Source organism: Cyrtonyx montezumae, unplaced genomic scaffold, assembly GCF_038088225.1.
Source record: "Cyrtonyx montezumae isolate F1298 unplaced genomic scaffold, pur_monq_1.0 scaffold_3, whole genome shotgun sequence".
NCBI classification, from domain to species: domain Eukaryota; kingdom Metazoa; phylum Chordata; class Aves; order Galliformes; family Odontophoridae; genus Cyrtonyx; species Cyrtonyx montezumae.
Window position 1 is genome coordinate 79,727,674 of NW_027072034.1, and position 23,535 is coordinate 79,751,208.

General features: G+C 38.5%; 1 protein-coding gene across 3 annotated transcripts in view; it reads left to right on the forward strand.

The window, feature by feature from the left end:
* The first annotated feature begins 318 nt into the window (after positions 1-318).
* COL8A1 (collagen type VIII alpha 1 chain) overlaps positions 319-23,535 on the forward strand; it is an 81,710-nt gene continuing 58,493 nt past the window's right edge. For all 3 annotated transcript variants that reach the window (XM_065742001.1, XM_065742000.1, XM_065742002.1), the window contains exons 1-2: positions 319-388; positions 16,194-16,324. The gene's annotated coding sequence lies outside the window, so the exon portion shown is untranslated. The remainder of the gene's footprint in view (positions 389-16,193; positions 16,325-23,535) is intronic.

Genomic DNA, 23,535 nt, shown 5'->3' on the forward strand with positions numbered 1-23,535 from the left:
AAAAATTTCCAAAAGACTGAGACCTAGTAGCATTATAACTGTAACCAGAAGAATGCACCAGATTCTGAGAAACAAATACAGAAGAAAATCTTTAGTTAGCTAATTCATTTAAAAACAAACAAATAAATCCAATGCTATTCCTCCCGTGAATGCCATTCAGCTTGCTTTCCCCCCCTTCTTCTGTCCCCAAAGAGCAAAATCCTACTGTGCAGTGCCTTCTGAAGGCTGTCTGCCTGCTGTCCTTACTGCCCACCTACCGTAGGGAGCAGCTCCTCCCACCTGCACATAAAAGCCAAGTGCATGCTACCAGCAGCTGATCAGAGCACTTTCTCAGCCCTCCACTGTTTTGAACCAGTGATCTTCTCTCCTTGGATCTTGTACACTCAAGGTAAGATGACTGCTGCTTCAGGTTTCTGCTCTAACCAGCTATCGTGAGGAAGTCTTAATGTGAACTCTAGCACTGCCTTGCTGGGTGGTTCTGGCAGGGTGCTTAGCTTTTTTTTTTTTTTTTTAAGATGTAGTGTCATCTGACAGTTAAGTTAGTAACAATCTGTTGTTGTAGCAATGAAATAAAAACAGATCTTGCTGGGAAACACTGTGTGGCTGAGAAATGGTCTCCTCTCTCTCCTTCTGATAGATTTTTGAAGAGATTAATATGCCCAGACCACTTCTAACAATTTATTATCCCTCTTAGAAGTCTCAGTCCAGTCAAAATTATGCAAGAAAAAGTACACATTAGAGCTGCCTTAAGTTTGAAGAAAAAAAAAATAAGCTTAGTGATAACTCAAAATGCTTACTCAAGAAAAGATCTTTTTATTATTATAACCATTACTTACAAGACAGACTGAGCCGGTTTTGGGAATGAAGTGCATCTTCACAGGTTTCACTGCCTGTTAAAAAATGTGTGCTTAAACTTATGCTGTCACGGGAGTACAGTAGTAAGGCTAATGGAGTTTGCTATGTGGTGTCAAATGTGCTTAAAGTACAATTTTCACGAGCAAAATTCTGCTTCCCCGAACAGACCTCTTATGTCTATGAAATCTGTAAACCAGCTTCCATTGTATTTTATCAATGCTGCCTACATAGGTATTTCTAATGCCACGGGAAAGAATAGTTAGCTGTCTCATGCAGACAACTGCTGAAGAATTGAAACAGTAAAACATAAGTGCTTTCAAAACTGTGTTTGCACTGCCCTCTGTTCACCTATCATCCTCCCAGAGGTACATCTATTAGTGACTAGCACTCTCACATCGCGTGTCAGTGCACTTTTAACACACAATCACCTGTTTAAAGAGATTCCATCACAGAAATCCTCACCAAATGCTCAGAGATGAGAGAGCATGAACTACTAAATGCAAGCAGTGAATGCTGACTGTAAATAGTTTGTTTATACTATATATAATTCATTCTGCTGTTAAGACTGGTTTTCTTTTTGAAAGCCAAACAATTATCTTCCTAAACTGACTCTTTGTTGTTCTTTCCACAAATAAAAGTCTTTTCTAAGAATTATCTCCCTGCATAGCTGTACTCACTGTAACTGCAGCTTTTTAAGCTACAACCCGGTATAAACATCAGGAGAACTCTGCTTAAAACGCCTTTTCCTGCATACTGTAAGAGATTTTTCTCTTTATTTTACATGTTATTTGTTGTATCTAATGGCGGAAAGAAAAGATTGCCTTCAGCTATTTGCATGGAAGATTACATAAGAAACTTTCCTAAAAAAAAAACCAACAAAAACTATTCAAAACAAAGTACAGTGCTTTCTACAGGAGGATTACAATAAAACTACAATTGCATCCAGGTAATCCATGCAAGTTGCCTATAGGAAACATGACCAAAATCATTGGATTCTATTCCTATAAGAGATATTCTGTCTCTAAGCTATAAAATTTTAGTCCTTAGTTAACACTGGATTTTTATAGTAAACCCTCTTCCATCTCTGAAAATGCCCCTCTTGTAAAACCCAGATACATGTGAAGCATATAAAATTTACATCTAAAATCTGTCAGTAAAGCCTAATTTTTCATACAGAACTTAGATAAATCAATTTCTCTCAGAGCATTTTCCAATTAAAAAAATTATTTGAAAATGTATTTGCCACAAGAAATGTGTATATAGCAAAATACCTTTTATTAAAGCCTGCTGTGAAATGTGATGTTTTGGCATTTCAAAAATGGATTGCAGGGCATATTAGGAAAACTCCACTGAAAGGAATGTATCTAATTTAGATCAGAATCTCCTCTGAGCAATTTCTCTCTTAGGCTGAATAGATCATTCAGCTGAGCATCACTTGGCAGCAGGGAACGAAGGGAAACTGTAACCAGCTCATCTCCCAGAGTACTTAGGTGTCTAGAAAGGCTTTTATTGACTTACATGCTAAACTGAAACACCTTCTTAAAATCAGAATGTACTGATAGTAGGATAAAAACTATCACTTTAGAAGAATCCAATAGCCACAATTAAAAAAAATAAAAAGAGAGTCAGTGGGAGAAAAAGGAATTCAGACTTTATTTTACATCATGATCGCATTAAAAAAAGAGATTATGTTAATTTTTCTACTAAAGACCCACCAAGTGTTAAGAAGGCATCCTCGGCTACTACTCTTGGTTTAAGGACTTTTTAGATGTTCATTTAGGACACAAATGCCCAGTGAAATTACTAGAGTAATTCCTACTACTGTTAAAAATGCCAGACTAGAAACCTGAAAAAGTTGTAAGTGTAGGCTGAACTACTTAGTCAGTGGCCTGCCATTTCCACTGACTCTGAGACACTGATCTACATTAATTTATTTTCACTGCATCTTTTTGAGGCAGGGATATGTTTCCTCTGTCCATTCTGATACTCTGAGGGCTGTGCAAAAACACTGCCTCCTATTTTATTATGCTGTCCATGACGTCAGAGGTGAATGTTGGTGGTATGGCAGTAGAGCTCAAACCTACTTCCCACCAGCATTTCCTTCCATGCTGTTGCCATGTGACAGATGGCAGCAGAGGGGCAGTCTGACAGAAAGGCCACTGACATGGGAGTGCAGATGAAAGAAAGGTGTGTCATTAAATTCTTCCATACAGAAACAAAAAAAAAATGATATTTGACTCTTGCTGAATGTTTGTGGAGACCAAATGGTGGATGTGAGCGCAGTGTGGTGGTGGTGTGTTTCAGCAATGGTAATATTGACAGCTGATCAACACCTCCACTGGTGCAGACAGTTATGAGTGTGACATGCAGGCTCTTGTTCATCACTAGTGAAAATGCACAGCTAATGCTGGTAACCGTGTGGAAAAATAGCATTTTGTGTGTGAGACTGCTCTATCAAACAGCGTGATTGTGCTCTCTGTAACTGCTGTAGTTTCCATGAAAATAAATAGCCATAAATTTCAGGGCTATCTACATAAATACATGGACTGTTTGATTCATGGTCACAGTGAAAATTCAGTGCAGAACAGAGAGTCAGATTTAGCTCTTCTGGGTTCCAGTCCAGCACTTTAATCCCAAGCTTCATTTTCTATTCAGCCTTATAAAGTACACCCCTTTGCAGCTGATCTGTCTTTGCATGCCTCCTTAGGGCTGAACAGCAGGGAGGATTTCAGTGTCACTTCTTAAGAGAGGCAATTCAATCCTAACACTTTGGATCTTCCTTTGAAATCATTTACAACCCCGTTACCAGGATTTGAAAGTCATTCTTGGAGGGGAAATAGATACATAAATGAATAAATAATCAAATGACCTCCCCTTTCTTACCCTCTCTGATTTGCTGAGGCTAGCTAGCCCAGTCTTGTCAGAATGAGCAAGCAAAGATCCACTGCCATGGACCAGAAAAGGCAGCAACACCTAACTATAGGAGTGCACAAGACTTGGTAACACAAGATTGGTCTTGTGAATGTTGCATTATCAATAAATAAATAAAATTAACACATGCTTGTGCTTGATTTCTGAAGTAATTGCCCTACTTGCTTTTGGAGGTTTTGTCTCCCATTCTTCTACACTGAAAGTTACCACAAAGCTTTTGCTGCTCTCAGATAAAATAGTGAATGTGTGAGAGGCAACTGGCAAATTAGTAGACAAAAGAAGATTAACTGACATACTATTACCTGCAGTAGAAGGTAGGACAGTTGTCATAAGTGAGAAAACCTGCAACCATTTTCAGCCCATTTGCTCTATGTCCTGTTATATATCTCAGGGGAGGAAGGATTACATTTTATTGCTGAGCTTAAAATATATCCCCATACTTGCCCTTACTCTTTTGGCTTTTCAATTATCCCTGCACATGGATTCCTTCCTTCTCCAGAGAGATAATTGGTTTTTTTCACTGGTGTCATATTTCTAACAGAGCAATGGTTTTCAGTGGAGTTAGTGTAGTAAGGAACAAGAAAAGACAAAAGCATAGCAGTGGCTTGTTCTGTCTTCGATTAAAACTAACAAATATCTATATTTAACTGTACAGAAGTTTCTTACTTTTACCACTTCACTGACACAAGATCCTAGCAAATGTGTATTTCTGTTTTATGGATTTCCCTTCAGAAGAAAGTGAGATCTATTCTTTACGCTGTAAGAATTTTGCTTCAGAGTTTAAAAAGATAATGATGATCCCTGGTTCTGAAGCCTTTTGTGGATCTTGTGCAATAACTGTGCCTATTCTTTGTACGCATCAGTAAGCAATTGTGCTTGGTCGCCCCATACTCCTGAAATGTTGGATGTGTTTCTGTAATTGTCTTGATTTGTAATGAATTTAATGTTTCATAATTACACTGCAGGGGATTAGTACCACTATGCAAGTCTAGGGACATCTTTTGATTATTAAATCTTCATGCAAGCTCACATTTCAGAGCAAAGGCAAGACAACTGTTGTCTCTTCCTTCTTGGATGGCAGGTGAAACTGCTGAGGGGTGACGAGTAATGGAGTGAGTGAGAATCAGTGCCCTCTTTTGGTTAGAAAAAATATATAAAGGAGCCCTATGAGAGTGTTTGTCAGTTCCCTCTGCTGGCTACAAAGCCCGCAGCCAGATGAGCAGCTGTGTTTGCGGAGGCGAAGGTCTTAAGTTCTATTCCCAGTGCTGAGTGCATGCAGTAAACTGATGACTATGGTGTCTATGCATGTATGTGGACATCATTCTTCATAGGGTCTCATCAGAAACTATACTGAGTTCAACATGAGGGCACTCAAAAATAATATGGAGTTCCTGGGAGGTAAGAAACTTTCCACAAGCATCCTAGCAGCTACACCATTCTTAATATTACACAGCAAGAGCTAGAGCATCCTTTTGTTATGCATCATACTCTATATTCAGATTTGCACCTTGCTTTTTCCTCCTCTTCAAGACAAGCATGCCTGTGATTATCACATTCAGTTTAGAGATGTCTGGTCAGTTATCTCAAATATTCACATGAAGAATACCATATTTGCAGAAAACAAAAACAAACTACACACAAATAACCTATATAGGTCTTTTCCATTCTCTTAGGGAAAGGCCTACATAATCTGGTTACGCAACTGGAGAAACAGGTTGTGTAATTTATGCAACTTCCCTGAAACAAAATTGAAATTGAAAAACTAAAATATATTGCAAACTTAAGAGGGAGTTTTTATTTTAAATGAACATCTGTATTACTAAAAAGGAAAAATTCCCGAGTCAGCTATCCAAGTTCACTTCAACTCCTGGAAATTTCTCACGGCAACATATAGGATACACAAATCTTTCCTATTAAAGGCAGAATGAGTCAGAACTAATAGTCTGACATACTAGAAAACACATGTATATTAAAAGTCAGATTTCTGAAATATCCGCTGCCTGTTTCCTGCTAACTATAAAAGGAACCACTCTTTCTAGACCAAGATACTGCTATTTTCTTCCTTTGGAAACAAAAAGTGGACAGATAGTACACTGAAGAGTTGTACAAAACAAAGCATTTGACTACTTCCAAAATTAAAACTCCAGAGAGCAAATCAAGGTCCTAATGTAACCCCATGTTAAGAAGTGAAGCAACAATATATATACGTATAATACAGTACAGTCACTGAAATGGAGATGCTTACACTGTCCTTCATTTACTTGATATAATTTTCAGTGGGACAGAATAGTCCCAGGGACACTCAAACCAAATACAGTCAACTTAGCACTGAAGAAATCTAGCAGTAGAGTCTGTTTATGCCAACAAAGGGCTTACCTCTGTTCTGCTCTTCCATTCTCCCCACCATGTGCAGAGCTCCAGTGAGTGTAGAATATCACAACAAGGATCTGTTATGTAGCTCAGAGACCAGAAATTTTCTTCCAGTTTGCCTCTAGGAAAAAAAATAAGAGAGAAGAAAGTGTTCATATATTTCCCAGCAAATGAATAAAGTGAATTTAGTCCAACTCTTAGATGATGGACATTAATACAAAACACCCAACTGGGACCTCTGTTGGCAAATCTCAACAAAAAAAGTCAGAAAGTAGTTAATTTAGGTCAAAGTTGAGAAGTAAAAGCAGGCTTGCAAGAGAAATTTATATTGCCAACATTGATATCTGTCACCTGTACTATGGATAAAAGGCTAATAAGCTAAGAGTAGTTAAGCAGATACACTCCACAAGCATGAGCATTCACACAAAACGGACTTTAGAAAAAGAAGGAAAAAAGACAACACTCAGTACTTATTTGCTTTCAGTCAGTGGCTTGAATTGAATTTACCATAGTAGCACATTACATTGTTTGCTGCAGAAAAATGCAAAGCTTAGGCCTTTAGGAGTAAGTCTCTTGTGCTTTACTGGTTCCAAAAATGTCAGTGCTTGTCAAAGTGTTTTTGAAATAAAACCAAAAGCATGTTAATAAAGTGAACTTTCCAAGACAATGCTGGCCAAAACCGATTCTTAGATTTCTTTTCAGTAACAAACTGCCTCTGCGGTTGCTGAACTGATAGGGAAGAGGATTTAAAGGGCCAAAGCCAAATTCTGGTCAACTCAACGAGGGTAAAAAATAAACTAAAAAGCAGAGCTCTCAAGCAGAGCACAACCCTCCAATGAATCAAAAGATTTTTGCTGAGGGTGGGCAGAGCTTAGCAAAATCCAGCTGAGCTTTCAAAAACGCTTGTAATCATTATTAGGTTTCTCTTGGAGGTACTTGGAGACTGGAATACTTGTTGTGGGTATGATTGGTGAGGTGCTGCTGTAGGTTACTGGACAAGACTTGGGACTTACGTAATTTAGAATTCACAATCTGAACATCAGTTCACAAGAGCGGCCTACTTAATAATTCCCTAAATGAACTGACAAGGCATCAAATGGACTGTCCCATCCTATCCTGGCCTTTCTGAATAATAGCTTCAGAAATAGGCTCCAGTGAAGAATTAAGGTATTTGTGATGAACTGAGTTCCCGCTGTGCGTACAAGCTGCCTACAAGTCTAGGTGGTGAGATCTCTGAGCTCTCTGGCTGTATGCGCATCTGTAGCAGCAGCTTCTGTTTCCCACAGAAGATCCTACAGTAGCTGGATGCTCTGTGCTGGTTACGGGAATCCTTGCTATGTTCCAGGCCCAACCAGTACAACTGACATTAGTAGGCCTATGCAGTACAGCCCAAGTTGTCACTGCAGGAGTGCTTTCTTTGCTCCTGCTCTCAGGAACTCCTACAGGCTACTATTATCTTTGGGGATCTGAGCATAACTCATTACCTCAGGGAACATAGAAAGCATTTTAGCATTGCTCTCTAAGCTTGCATTACCAGCCACAGCTAAAACTTGTGTTCATAATATCCTGGTAATAAAAGTGTATGTTAACATCCAAGCCTGCTTCTTGAGTAAGATTCATTTTCCAGCAGTGAAGTTTTTATTTTTGTACTGGTATAAAATTATCAGATGAGTTTAAAGCTTTTGTTTAAAGGAAATTCACTCTGCTTTTGTAATGTCACAAGCACTGCCTCTTGGTTGCTTGAGAGCAATCTAAAACAAGCTGCAAATGGTATCTAAAATCTGACCTGTTCATTCATTTTGGCATGTGACTCTCAGGGCACAACTGTACCACAGGCAGGGCAAGACGGCTCTTAGATTAAAATTTTGAGCACAAAAACTGCCTTTCATTGAGCTCAGAATTAACTTGCAATGAATATTTCTTATTCTTCTTTTGAAACTCCCTGTTTTCAACATCACATCTGCCACTCATATGTCAAATGCTCTCAAGAACTCAATACAAAAGGTCTGTGAAACACAAGTTAAACAAATTTAATTTGCAACTGCTCAGAGACATTTCCTCTGCTACTCTGTCTTTTAACTTTCTATTAACTGTTCGTGTCAGGAAAACAAGAGTCTGAAAAATAAACAAATGGAAGTCTATTAAATATATTTTCAGCGTTTCATTCATCACACATAGTGAGAGCTGGAATTTTAGTGTGACGGATGCTCACAACATCCAGCCTTAACCCTCAGTAATAATGAGGGCCCTTTGAACACAGTGACCATGTGCACGAGACCAGAAGCTGCTCCTTTCAGCGCCCGCTGAGGCTGACTGAAGAGGTTGCCTGCTGCTCCACAGCCCATGCCAGTCTTGGGAGGTGCAGCCCTACCTCTTTTTCATGTATTCCCCTCCCTGCTGCCCAGCACCATGGGGACAGGTATTTCACCCCACTCTGAAATGTCTTTGAAGCCTCCAGAACGACATGAACTGTCGTACCTGAAGCCCCAGACTCTCAAGGTGGTGTTTACTTGCAAAACTGATTCAACCTGCTAGATTGCACTTCAAAAAAGCAGATGAACAAAAAATTCAGAACACACCAAATAATCCAAAACAACAACAAAAACCCTACTTTAGCCTAAAACAACATACCATGAGCAGCTAACCCCCCAACACCCTCAGCACCAGGGTGTCCCCACTACCATTAATTGCCATTAATGAGCAGAATGCGGCACCGGCATGTCCCACCCTCAGTGGGCTGCAGGCAGGACCAGGTGCCCCTGCCAGTCAGATCAGACCATGGTGTTGTCTGTGTTCATGCCTTCTGTCTCCCACTGTTGCACTGCAGTGGGGTCAGCGGTCAAAAAAGTGATGTGGAGCCTGCCCTTCCCTTTCCCAAAAGGAGGGGCAAGGGTTGGTGAGCGCAGAAACTCCCTGCAGCCCAGTCAGCTGAGGAGTGTTTATGGAAACAATGTGTTTGAGGTTTTTTGGGTTTGGGAGATACAGCCTGGGGGCTTCGCTTCTGCGTGCCAGCCCTCAGTGCCCCTCAGAGGAGGATCTGGGCAGCATTAGCACGCACAGATGCTGACAGTGCTGGAAGGCCAAAATGGGGGAGGAGAGGGAGGTGTAGCTCCTCTGTCTGCTCAAAAGAAAATGTCGCATCCTGCGAGAGGGCCGCTCCAGCACACACAGCGGGTGGCATGGGGCCTTTCACATTTCCCCCATCTGGAGGCAAAATTGAGGCCACTGTGAATTTAGGAGTAAACAAAAATGAAAGCGTCCATTTCAAAGTCAAGGTTCTTTGGTGCAAAAACCAGAAACAAACAAACAAACAAACAAAATAACGCTGTATGTGGGTATCCAGGCTATAAGGAGAGCACCCGATCTTTTAAAGTTGAAATCTGAAAACCCCAAGACTCCCATATGAACCACCAGACACTTTCTGTCTGGTGTTAGGAAAGAAAATGGTAAAACTGCTGTATTCAGAGGCAGGGAGGAGGCAAACAGCTGCACGGAACATCTTTCTCCAAAGAAAATGGCCTGCCTTGCATTGTTTGATGCAAAGGTTTTTCAAGGTGTGTCGCTTTATATATTTGTTACATCCCCTAGTATGTCAGAGCCCTGACTCACTCGTAGTAGTTCAAGATGAATAAGGAGTAGCAGCTCCTGAGCTTGACAGCCTTTAAATCTTGCATACAGTAAAGCTGATTCCCGGATCCTGCTCTGTTCCCTTTAGCAGACTCCTTTTTACATGGATGATTGGTATGTCTGGAAAGATATGACACTACAAATGCTTCACCTCCCTCTCCTGAGTGCAGAAGCATCCAAGAACATCACCTACAGTAGATTAATGAATTTATCCTTCCGAGCACCCTGGCAACGTCACTCTCATTTTAGAAGGAATTGAGGCACAGGGGAATTTGCTGGTGTTGCATTCCAAGGGACAAGCCAGATTCTCAAGTGTCTTCCCATCACGATGGGAGCTGGTGGGAGAGCTTAGTTTCTACAAGGGCACTTCAATGAGAACCAGATTTTCATTAGTGCTCAGCACCCAGTAGTTCTCACAATGGCACTGGCAGCCAAATTTTCTGAGAAGTTCCTTTGATCGTCTGGCCACTGCCTCAGTGGAAGGAGCAAGCTTTTGAAAAACCTGATCCCATTTGTGGGTGCTGAGCACTTTTCAAAATTCTTGCTTAAGTGACCCAGCCAAGGATGCAGACTAAAATTTGAACAGACCTTGCTTTGCTTAATCCCTGGGCCAGTGAGTTAACCACAGGCGTATCCTTCCATCCTCAGCAAAGAAAGAATAGGCGCTAGTTGGGGCAGGAATCAAAATGCTGAGTAACTGCCAGTACCCATGCCTGCCAAGAAAAATGCCCAGATACCTGTGGGCAAACCAGACAGCCACATTTTGGTACCTTCCTGAGAAGGGATTATTCCTAATAGCACCACCAGAGTCTGGCAACCTGGATTATGCTCTTTCCAGATGTACCTATTTCTTTCTGGGATAAAACTCTTGTGAACATGCCCTCGCTCAGGCACACCCTCCCTGCTCTTCAGTAAAAACAGCAGCTATCCAAACACTCTGCTGTCTCCATTATCCTTAGAGAGCAGGCACACTTGGGCAAGACAATGGTATTTTGTGTAATTACTGAGAAGCAGTGGTCGCGTCAGTGAAGATTCTTGTTTTCATTGAATATTTCATTCATTTCTCAACATAAGCAACCACTTAACTGCAGTTGTGCTAGATGCAGAGGAGGAAACACATGCTATTCTTGGCTGGACTATACCTCTGTGGGAAGCAGCAGCAGCCTCCTTACAAGAGCCTCTGTCGGCTGCATGATTTAGCTACACTTACGACTGTCCTAAACTTCAAGCAAGGATGTGCCTCCAGGTTCTGAGAACCACCAAATGTGAAGGCATGCAAAACACCCAAAAGTAGTCTGGTTCCTTCATCTTATACTCTGTTCACCTGAAGCCCATTTGCAGACAACACTCTCCAAAGCCAAGAGTTAAGGCTACATTAGAAATTCCTCTCCAGGCTGGCCACTTGAGATGCTGTCACTCACCATCAGCTTATTAGGCTGAGTATCACAGGACCCCATCTCAGCGTCAAGCTTTCATTAAGTGCTGCCTCATCTCTGGCCAAGCTTTCAGATCACCTCCCAAGTCAGTCTCTAACCAGTCTACTAATAAGAAGATAAGGCACTCAGTCTGTCATGGTTTTAAGGAAGCAGAAATATCACATGCTGACTATTGAATGAAAACATTTACAGAGAAATAGTTTTGTAAAACAGCTCTGACTAAGCTGTTGCTTAGGACTGAACTCAAGCTATGTAAGCCAAAAAATGCAGCTGCATCTTTTCTAGCCGAACCTAGGAACAGTTACGTGTACTGGAAAAACCTTTGACTGGAGGAAAAGAAAAAAAAGTAAGGATACTGTCCTAATAAAGGACTGTATCTAGAAGCAAATGTGAGTGCTTGTTCCCTGCTCTGTGGGGTCTTACACCTGTAGCAAAGCAAAGAAACTGATGGCTGTGGTCTACACTTTAATTGCTAAATGACAGTGCTTTCACTTCATTCTGACATCTGCTGCAGTTATTATTGTAATAACAATTACAATCAGAAGCTGGACTTCAGAACAATACCACAGGCAAATTTTACAGCCTCAAATTTATAAACAGAAAAACTGAGGTAGAAAGGGATGAGCTTTTGCATCATGTTTATGCAGGCAGTTAATTGCCTGTGTTTTAATGTAGAAAGTTTTAGGCAGTACCACTGGAAGAACGTAGATTACAATTAGTTATTCTGTGGGCTTTCAATATTTGTCAGCAAATTTGAGACTAGAACTTGTCACTTTTTCTTCCTCCTTCATTTTATTTTATTTACTTTATTTTATTTTATTTTATTTTATTTTATTTTATTTTATTTTATTTATTTTATTTTATTTTATTCTATTTTATTTTATTTTTAAGTTGTTCTGTTTTGGTTTTAATTCTATTTTTTCATCCTTGGAAGAACCCAGAGCATTTCTGAGGTGGACTTTTTTTTTTTTGTGTGAAGAAAACTAACAATCAGAAAACATTGTGCCTATTGAGGGCCCAGGACAAGAAGTCTGTCTTAGGTATTATCTCCTTCAAACTCAAAAACCAGCAACAGTTCAGAAAAGGTCTCAGTCTGGAACCCAGCAAGGTGAGCAGAACACAGTCCACTTGTAAAAGGACTGGGAGATGTGTCACTAGAGCAGACTTACCAAAAAATGGCTCAGAGAGAAGGCAGCTGTGTTTGACAGGCCCAGCCTGGTAAGCTTTTAAGCAGAGCAAGCAAGCTTACCCACACTGGCAGGAAAGGGTGCAACCGTTAGGGAAAACTAATGAAGAATGACCTTACACTTCGCCTATACTGGAGCCAAGGACTCTTGCATTTTCCTTACAGTTCCAGGTGCTCTAGCACTGGCTTTTCCACCTGGTCGTAAAGGCAGTTTGAGGCTTGTGTCTTTGGCATCAACAAAGCAGTATGGAGACTCAAAACTGGGGTAGTCAACCTGCCAGTAATTGATCTTACGAGATACTGTTAGGGAAAGTTATGTTTCTCTCTAATTTTGTCTAGAAATTCCCTTCAGGAAATGGAAACTACAACTAATAGGTTTGTTTTCAACAAAGAGCTGTAGTTTTGAATTGATGTATCCTGAGAAAAAAAGTTTTGCTTTGAAATTACTACTGGTTTATTTGGGAAATAATTACTAACTATAATCATATGAAAGTGGAATAGCATTTTTTTTTTGTGCCCATGAAGATTGTCACTTGAAACCGGTGCCCACTGATGCAGGTCTTAAAAGAACTCGAGTCTCATTCTTAATTCAGACCAGCATTATAGAAAGCTGTGCTTCTGTAAGCTACACAGTTCAGCCTCCCTGAAGGGTTTGCCAGCCTTTACAGATTTACCCATGACAAAGCAAAACAATTGCCAAGCCTAAGTGAATTTATACAGCTAAATAAATCACTTTTCAAGTGTTTAAATATCATTGTGAGCGTGAAAAGATGAAATGTGCTGTATATCATCTCTCCAAAACCAGGAGGAGTTATATTATAAATAAACAGAGTTTGCTTGGTATTAGGGACATAGGAAATTCCATTCAAGAACAGACAAATGGCACATCTTGTCTGGTATCCTGCATCTGGCACAGGCCTGTAGCAGATGCTTAAAATATTTGGCTCTCTTGGTTCCAGTCTCCTCCGTTCCACCTACCACCAATGTTATAAATCACACAGTTTTGCTAACTTCTGGTGAGAGTCTCTTTCCTGCTCACTTGTATAATGTGGGAGTCGGAAGCACAAGCCAGATAATTACATATCTGCCCTGTGTGATAATTATAACCGTGGCCAGTGCTGAAACTTGGCTGAGCTGTGGTTCTGCCTGTTACAGAACATATATGGTATTACTGCCTGTATTGCCTAAGCATCCAAACCAAGGAGCACACAAGCAAGGACTATGCTTGACTCCAGAGAAAGGGGGAGGGATTCCTCTTCTCTCTCTTATCTGCCCATAGCTAGCAAGCATGCTCATAATTTCTAGGCTGTCATTGTCTGCCATCTCTCTTACTGTAAAGGCATTGCCACTTAATTGCTCCTCACTACTAGTGACAAATATCCTGGCATGACCTTCTTAGGAACTTTTATAATTTAATGCATGGTGACCAAAAATTAAATTAGTTTACTGCCTATCCAGCAGAGTTTGTTTTTGTTCTCTTTATTGCAGAGGTTCTCAAAATACGGTTCACACAACCAACATCTCATCTAACGCATGCTCCTCTCTTCAGAAGCCTTGTTCTTCTAGATGTTGTTATTGCTTTATGTATGCACCTGAAAAAAAGCTTATGGAACTCATCCTTACCAGAAATATGGTTCCCAAAATTTCCCTTCATTTTCTACAGTCTTGTGCATAACCAACATAAATTCAATGGCACAGTCTGTTACAGACCTCCAAAAGAAAAAAAAAAAAGAAAAGAAAAAAGAAAAAAGAAAAAAAAGGAAAAAAAAAGCAAACCTTTCCATTTAAAAAGTTATGTGTTCTTTTTTTGTTTGTTTTTTTGTTTTTAACTCTGTTAATTACATTGTGCCCACTTTGTGTTCCTCTGTGAGAAAAAGAAGGGTTTAAAAAAAAAAAGGCTAAAGAGAATTTGTGACTATGTTTAACTTCCAGTTGAAGTTCTTTAACGTTATTTTACAAAAGCAACAGGAAGAGAGTGGTAGCTATAGAAATGATAGCCTCATATCTAGGCTATATTGTTCAAAAAATAGAAATTTTAAGTGTCCCTCAGTTTGAGCGTATTTGCTCCACAGTTGCTGAGCACTGCTGTTCTTAAGGAATAGCATTAGAAATCTTTACATATTAATAAGGGAAAATTTAATCCTGATGGTGGACCCAGACCATTGGGTATCATTTCATATATTGGCTTTCTCCAAGCTCAAAGATTATCCAGTTTTGGCTCCATCCTACCAAACATAACTTTCAGCGTCAAAGGTGTAAATCTAGACCAGACCTTTGATCCAGCAATCCCAAATGTGTGCCTGTCTCAGCCACAAACCACGGACTTTGCACTGCCAATCTTCCTGAAAGAACTGAACACATTAAAGCTATCAAGCAGAAGTTTGCATCCTTTACATGCTCCAAATCAAATATGCATTTGGAAACAGCTGGGCTCAATACTAGCAGGAGCTCCGTGACTTTCTGCACTTCTCCTGATGTACAACAAGAGTGACTTCTAGAATATCCGTCTTGCTTCAGTCAGGAACAGAAGTGGAGTTTTTTAAGGCAGACGAATGAGTCAGCCACTTGCTCCAAATAAATGCTAATGGTGTTCCAAGTTTCCTAGACAGCTTCAAAAACTACATAGAGCAATTCAGCTGCTTGATATATTGGGTTATGCGCCTCACATTTAAGACATCACAAAATCATATGCTTTTTAATCCAAATAAAAGTTGCTTTATCCACAACAGTCCAAAGTCGCCTCATCTTGTCTCTGTCCTCTGTTTCCTTGCTAGTCATCTTGTTTTGCCATTCCAAGGAGCAAAAGCAGCACCCTTCATAGTAAAGAAAAGCAGCTGAGACTCCCAGCCTGCCATAGATTTGCTAAATAATACTAAGAATATTAGTGATTGTGATTGCATATGTCCATTTGTATAACAAGAATGTTAATAGTTTGCTTTCTGAAGAAATGGCATCCTCAATTAATATAACAGTGACAGACAGGGCATGAATTAAAACTTGAACACTACAGTAAAATATTTATTTGTATAAATAATTGTAAGGAGATATATAGAACTACAAAAATAATTTCTTTACTTCAAAATCTGCCTTAACAAGAACCATAACTCCTTCCTGCCTCAAGAAATCTGAATACATTGACTCATGTCTTTAAGTGTCATGGCAAATTTGTTCTTTTATAATGTGCAGTAGTCCAGCTTTGAACTTTTGATTTTTGGAAAAGGCAGAGCGGAAAAATGTTTTCATGGGAGAGGAGCGCACATTCCAGAACTGTCGACTGTTACTCGTTTATGAGGGGGGAGAAAAAAAAATCTTAGGTTTTAGGGTTTGGTTGATGCGATTTGTTGCTTTCTGTTGCTGGTTTTGTATCACTCTACAGTGAAGGATTTCAGTTATCACCTTCATTTTTCCAGCTTTCACTTCTTCAAATCTTTGAATAGTTATTATTTGTAGTATACAAAGTAGTCCAAAGAGAAAATAACTTACAGCTTGCTGTGAATTAGAGCTACACACAAGCATCATGTGGGAATGCAGACAAATTTAACTCATAAAAATGAAATAAAAGAAAATGTGAGCCTTTCATGGTGTCTTTGTAACCTGAGCAACAGTTTTAAACACAATTTTCTCTGCTGTCTCCTGTTTAACCTTTGATTACTTAAAAAAAATTAAAATAGAAAAATAAAATAAACTTTCTGTAGTTTATTTATTCTACTACAGTAAAAAATATTTCTCTGATGTTCTGAATATTTTGAGGATTATTAACATACATGCATTCTTTCATTCCTTTCCAGAAACAGAAGAAAGTGCAGACAGTCAGAGCTCTTCCCATTTGATACTCCGCACTATTATGTTCTCTTCATTACCGGATGTCAAGTCTCGATACCAGAACAGCTTCAGTGAAGTACTCTCCTATTAAGCCAAGGTAATTTTCTTCCTAACAACTTGTTTTTAAGCATTACAGAAGTCTTCAGTTCCCTACCAATAACAGTTCTTCTTGGGAGAACAATTTGCTGTGAAGTACAGCATCAGTTGACCCAAAAGACTGAAACACTGACTCTTCAATACCAGGCAAATTTAAGCCCCATCTGTTTTTACAGATTTAGCAACAGTGTATTATGAGCACATGGATTTGAGTTTGGAGACAAAATTTAAGACAAAATTATTGTCTTTAAAAAGAATCAGTCTTGTCAGGAGTTCTGAGACAAAGGAAAAAGCTTCATGAAAATATCAGTCCTGAGACAGATGAGGAGAAAACTCTTCCATGTCCAAAGTCATCTGTCAGGGTATTCTTTGAGGAAAAGAGATCATCTGCTTCTCAGGCACTTGTACACTGAGATAAGGTTCTGCTTACTGGGGTGGATGTTCCTACTTTATGTTGTTTTATAAATATTATTCACTCAGCATGAAAAACTGCATTCATGAAAGCTTACTAGTCCTGGCCAGCAGCATCATGTTTCCTCTCAAGGACACAGTCGTGCAGTGTGGGACCGATGTGGTCAAGGTCAGGAACAGGAACATGCAGCTTAGGGCACAGGCTAGAAGGCATCAGTTCACTAAACTGTATTCCATAAATAGGAGGTGGCTTCTGTTGAATCTTGTCTAAGAATGCAGAGATGAAATTAGTCTTGGAACTAGGGTACACAGCAGATACTTTCCAAAAGATTTATACCCTCACACAGCTTCAGTGTTCCCCTCCTTTCCTCATACATCAGTGGTCAAGACACTGGCAGCATTCTCTCTGTTGCCCTAGTAGAAATGTGCATCTTTTGCAATGTAATATGTAGTTTGTAGCTTCTTTCCCTCCCCCCAGTTGAAAAAAAAAAGTTTCTAGAAACGCACACAAATGTAGCTGAATTCTGATAATCTGAAAAGAAAAAAAAAGAAAGAAAAAATACTACTAGTTTATTGTTAATTGTTTTAGGTAATGTTCAAATAAATGTAATACTGTATAAACACTGGTACAGAAAAAAGGGAAAAACACATATGTAGGTGCATAGGGAGATTCCTATTAGTATCTCTAACAAAGTTGCCTCAGGCTCACATTTGCTTTCAAAGCAATGAAATTCTATTACAGGGTAGTAACCAACGTGGCACATAATTTTTTGAGGTCATTTAAAGCCTGCCTGTTAAACAAACTGTACTCTGAATTGTCTTCCAAGGATTCATATTTCCTGTATACTTGCAGCAATTTTTTGTTTTATCTGTCTCCTAAACCATCATTTTGAATCACCGACAAATTTTTTGCCTAAAACCAGAACTCTCTTTTCATTGCTTTTCTGTTATTAATATTCCTTACGTTGCTTTTCAGCTTCCACTCAAGGCTAGCTGCAATAGTTCTTCTTTTTGTGGAAGTCCACTGTACTTTACCATGGATCTCAATTGAACTAGAATTCACATAATGTCATGCAAACTGTAAAAGACAGTATAGCTTAACTTATTCAAAATAGGTTGAATTGGGAGTTTTAAGAATAATCAAAATCATATTTTTACTAGCTAGCAGAGCCAGTGATCCATTGAAGCTCTGTATTCTTTCTCACATAGCACAGAATACACCCATTTCAGTATTCATAGCAATTTGTAAAAGCATCCAGGTAAAACAAGATGCATTTTCAGATTTTATTAATTTTTATGACTTACCACACAGTAGAAACCCTGAAGGACTTTATACTGGGCAGTATTATATATGGGAGAAGTATTTACTGCTCATTTTCTTTAGGCAAAATATATGCATTTGCATGCTTCTATGTATTTATGTACCAAATCATATATGCTTTTAGTGAATTTGATTCTAAATATTTTAGACCAACTTACAGGCTTTGGTAATGCCAATAGAGAGGCAAGTTACTCCACATGCATGATTACATCTGTTCAAACGCAATAGGAAGCTTCTCATAATGTTACCTGTGTGCCTATGTGTTAATAGAACTTGCATTTAGAGCCAGCCTGTCACAGACAGCAGAATATAAACCTTTGTCTTTTGTTTTTTTTTTTAATCTGGGTTTCTTTTTGCTGCTGACTACAAAGGTTTATTTACCAATATAAGTGGAAGTTATCTGAGTGGCAGCCAACATAGAAGCAGTCAACAGCAATGATTCAAGGAAATCTTTATTTAAGCATTATTATTTAAGTATTCAAAGGCCATACACACAAGAAGTTAGTTCCCATCCTGTGAGATGGAAAGATTGTTCACCTCTCTTTGCAAAACTGCAGGCACAAGCCAAAGCTAAATGCTTTGGTGGCACCACGCAGTTCAGCTGAGTTGTGGCTACCTGCAAAAGGGAAGAATTTGGCCACCTATGCCTGGAATCATAGAATCATAGAATCAGTGAGACATTTTAAACTTGTTCTAACTACAGCATAGGTTCTGCTAAGCTGAATGATTTCACAATGCTGAGTTATTTCCCACGTTTCTTTGTTGCTCCAGTAAAGTAAAAAAATGCAGGAACTGCACAGTCATATGACCCATGGAAGAGAGAATAATGTGGTTTCTAAGAAAAATATTTATTACCAAGCAAGCTGTATTGATTTATGAAATGACAGCTTCCCATCAGAGTGTTTGTTTATATGGTGCTTGAAACCACAATGCTTATATAAAGCCAGGACGTTATTTGTTTAAAGGCATCCACTTGTGTTTTTCTTAATAGAAATATCAATACGTGACAATGCCAGGTTTGCAGAAGCTCATCCAGGAATAAACTCCTGAAAAATTATTTCTTTCCTAGAGCATCCACTAAGCCAGTGCAGGCAATGCGTCTCACTGCTAGTCTTCTAACATTAGATTTATAGGATGTTATAATTAACAACAGGTGGCGGGGAGCACTGTGTGCACGGTGAACAGACTGAGAAGACTAGCAGCTCAGGAGACACTTATGAATCATCAAAACTTCTCCCTGGATAAACTCAAGTAGTAATCCTGTAGGTTTTATAACTTTTTTTTTCTTTCTTTCTTTCTTTCCTTTTTTTTTTTTTTTTTAATTCCCCACTCCCCACCCCCTTTTCCTTTTTTTTTTATGTCAGAGATCAGGGCCAACTCTCTTTATCCTAATGCCTTATCTTACTAATCTTTTCCACTTTTATGTTTACCTATCCACAAAGTCAGATGAATTACTCTTCCCTATCACTGAGCACTTCTTGGAGAACTACAGGCGAGTCCATGCACAACATTTTTAAACGTTGCAGATTTATTTGTAAGAAACATTTGTGTCTCCAATTTTTCAGCTCTCTCAAACTCACATTCTGCACAAAAAAGAATACAGGAAAATAAAAGGTTCAATTCAAGATATACACACTGAGATGTGTGAGTGAGCAAAACAAAAATATATCTTAAATTATTTTTAATCTGTGCAGTTAAACCAGTGCCATTCTTTTCACACAGTTGTTTCTGATGCAAGAAGTGAAGGATGGTGTGCTGGGAAAGGTTTTATTGTCTCAACCAAAGGAGGACTCATATCTCAAATCTACCAATTGATCCAACTTTCACGAGTCATTTCCAGTGTACTAACCAGAGGTGAACCAAGATATTCACAAGATAATCAAATGTTGTAACATAATGATTATGAGAAGGTACTTGTATTTGGCTTTTATTTTTTTAAATAAGAAAAACAATATTTTGGATAATTGGCTATCTCACTGAGTAGAAAATGCTTTAAACGCATTAACTTCTAGGAAAATATAAATAGGAATGGTCAAACAGTAAAAAAAAAAAAAAAAGAACAGTATTTGTACTATAGAAGGGATTTGAGATTTTTACTGAGACATTCCACATTCTTGCCAATGTAGTTCCCCGAGTTCCTCTACAAATAACTCTGATGCATGAGATTAGTTCCTATTAAAGCCTTTTTAGGGTGTTTCTTCCCTCCCCTTACCTCCTTCCCCCAACCCCCAAGTACACTTGAGTCGTTAACCTTAAAAGTTCTTAGCATTACTGTATTAGAGAGTAATGACAATTATTCTTGCTTTTTGCTAACAGGCTGCCAGCATGAACACAGGGTGGTAAAAGTTTGAGTTCTTTATAGCATAGGGAGCTAAAACTCTCAGAGAACTCTGCAGAAGAACACGTTCATTTTTCATGAATGTATGGGATCATTTTACCCAAGGCCTGGATGTCAATACCTGGAAGAATCTAGAATTGGACAATGCTACATAGGTGTGCATTTACTAACTTATTTACATACACCTCCATAATGGAAATCAATTCGTTTTAGCGAGTATGCTTTATAATCCTACAATTGGATGACGACTTTCAAATCTGCTAGCAGATACTAAGTTGTGTGCTTATTCAGTGCAGTCCAAACTGGTACCAATGTTTTGGATAAATCATTGCGAACCGGAGTCTCAGTTGATTTTTGCTGAACTGCTTTACTGCCCAGCAGTGGCTGTTGTAATGATAAAGTTATCCTGCTGGTTGCAGACTTTGCATTGGATTAAAATTCACACAGCAAATTTCATCTATAGCTGAGACACTAGTTGCTCAAGGGATAACTTGTTACTCTGTATAATTAATCAGAGGTGATGGGAAATGTTTCTTAATGTTCTTGATAATCTCCAGGGCATCATCTATGAGTGAAATGTTGGCCTCACTGAAGTGGAAAGCAAGTTTCAACAGTAAGGAAAGGAGGCCAAGAGTTTTCTCACAAAGCACTTAACGACCTGGTGTCATCTGGCGAAGTTTCTCTGTGCAGTCCTTTTTCTGACTTGGAGAAAGAGCTCATTTCTATTACATATTTCATATGCATACATACCAAGAACCTTGTTTTGGTAACCATAGATATTTTAAGGAAGGTTCTTTAGGGTAAACAGTTCGTAAAGGGTTTGAATCTATATCCAAATAGTCTGTCAGTTCTGTGTGCTTGAAATCACATCCTCAATAGGAAAACATTTCTATGCAGGAAGAAGGAAGGTAAATAAGACTTTCCAAAATGCTTGGAGGTTCAAGCACTTCACTTGAAACAGCTCAAAGACTACTGCTTTATAGAGTGAAGCTAGCATCAAAGATCATTTTTATTTTTTAGACAAATAAAACCTTCCCTCTTTTTATCAGATGTCCACATTTAGAGGTTTAATTACTGGGTTACTCAAAATAATCACTTTTAAAAACTCACTTTTTTTTTTGTTATAATTTCTTTCAAAAACATTTTAATTTTTGTGACCAGCCATAGATTTTAGAACTTCTATATGTAGAGACCAAATGAGGTGTTTTTCTTATTGATGTGCTTCAGTATATTTCAACTCTTGCTGGACAAAAGTAGAAAAAAATTAAGAAAAATTTGAAGTATTTCCAATTCAAAAGAAGAATTCTCCCCAACCCAAACCTGTCAGACTTTTTGTTTTACACTCTTAGATGATTTAGACAAATATTAAATCCCACTGAAACTGACTCAGCAATTTATTTCCTCTAGTCAGCTCTTTCAGGTGTGATTTATTAATCCTAAATCTGAGAGAGGAATTAGCACTTGGCATTTTTATTAGCTATTCATTTCTTTAGCCATCCTTGCTCTAAAAACAATATTTTTCTCAGCTGTATCTATTTAAAATAGAGATATTTTAAGAAATGTAAAATAAATACATAAATAATTGAATCATGGAAGTTATGGTATACTGGAGAGAAGTATGAAGTCTCAGTTATAGTTTTCATTTGTGTGTTCTAAAAACATAAAGAATGTTTTCAAAGGAGTAATTGCGGAACACAACCAGATATTGATGTATAGATTTTGCCAAGCTCATAAGGAGAGCTGTAAGCTTTGCATTCCTTCTTTTGATTGTCCCCTGTATCAGTAAATTTGACTCAATTAAGAACATACCATGTTATTGCTGAAAGCTCTCATTTTGAGTGCTCTGTGACAGTTTCAGTGTAGCAGGAACTAACTAAATTCTTATTTTTTCATATTGCTCAGCAGCACCATGAACTCTAGTATGGACATCACAACAGGCTTATTTTGTGTTATGACTAACTCAAGTTCTCCATAAGAGGTTCTCAAAGGTATCAGCACTTTCGTGACTATAGCAAAAGTACCTGGCTTTCAGCATTAACTGCATCTGTGAGAGTCTATAATTCACTGTAATATCTCCAATTTGGAAGAGAAATATTACAGGTAGGCACTTAGATGGATGTGTTTGTTAACACTGTTTCTTTCTTCTGAATGGAAATTAGTACTGATATTTTGCTTTTATGCTGAGCTATTCCTGAAATTACTCACTAAGGAAGATAAGACATTTCTGGGGTATTAACACATGTGACAGAGTCTACATTTCAATACAGGACTTGGATATAGGATCTGTATCCATTTTATTTGGGCACTTAACTTCCCCTGAGCTGCAGTCAGGCCACCCACAGTTGGTGTAAGTCTTATAAGTTCTTTCTATATGCCTTAGTTTCCCATTTGACAAAACACATTTACAAGCACACCCTTTAACATTGGAGTTAGGGTGGTAAACAGAAGATAGTTTGTAGAGTAATGACATGCTGAAGGCTGTTTACTAATACTCACTGAATACAAAGATAGAGCTACATGATTTCTGCCATAAAGAACTTGCAATATTACTACTAATTTGCAGGAGACATTTACATTGTCTACCTGAACTGTTTACATGTCCCATGATCCTGATCCAAAACAGCCATGCATACTTCAGCCAGTGGAATCACTGTCGTTGGCATGAATCTTTCATTTGAATTCTTTTAAAATGGGACAGAACTAACTATCTGCTGATATTTAACCTTTGATTTGTTAAGCTGAATCCTTTATGGAAATGTACACATGTGCCTGTACACGTGATAACACATAAAAAATGGTTTTGGGGAGAGGCACAATGAAACATCAAAGTGACATCAAAGACAATATTGAAACAATACAATCTATGCTGTATTTTTTTCTATAGGAATAAGAGGTAGGAAAGATGAAGCCTTTTCACAAGACTGAATTATCATAAATCTTGTAGTGAATGGCATAGCACTAAAAACATTCAGCAAAAATACCCTCTGTGCTTCTGTTCTCTTATTAAATGAATGAGAATTAAGTCAGCGAAAGACCATACGGGGGTATATGCTTGCCTTTAAATAAACCCTGCTCATATCAGCTCAAATCCGTATAGACATATTCACTTACTGACCTTACTTTAGGAAAAATCTGTCACAAT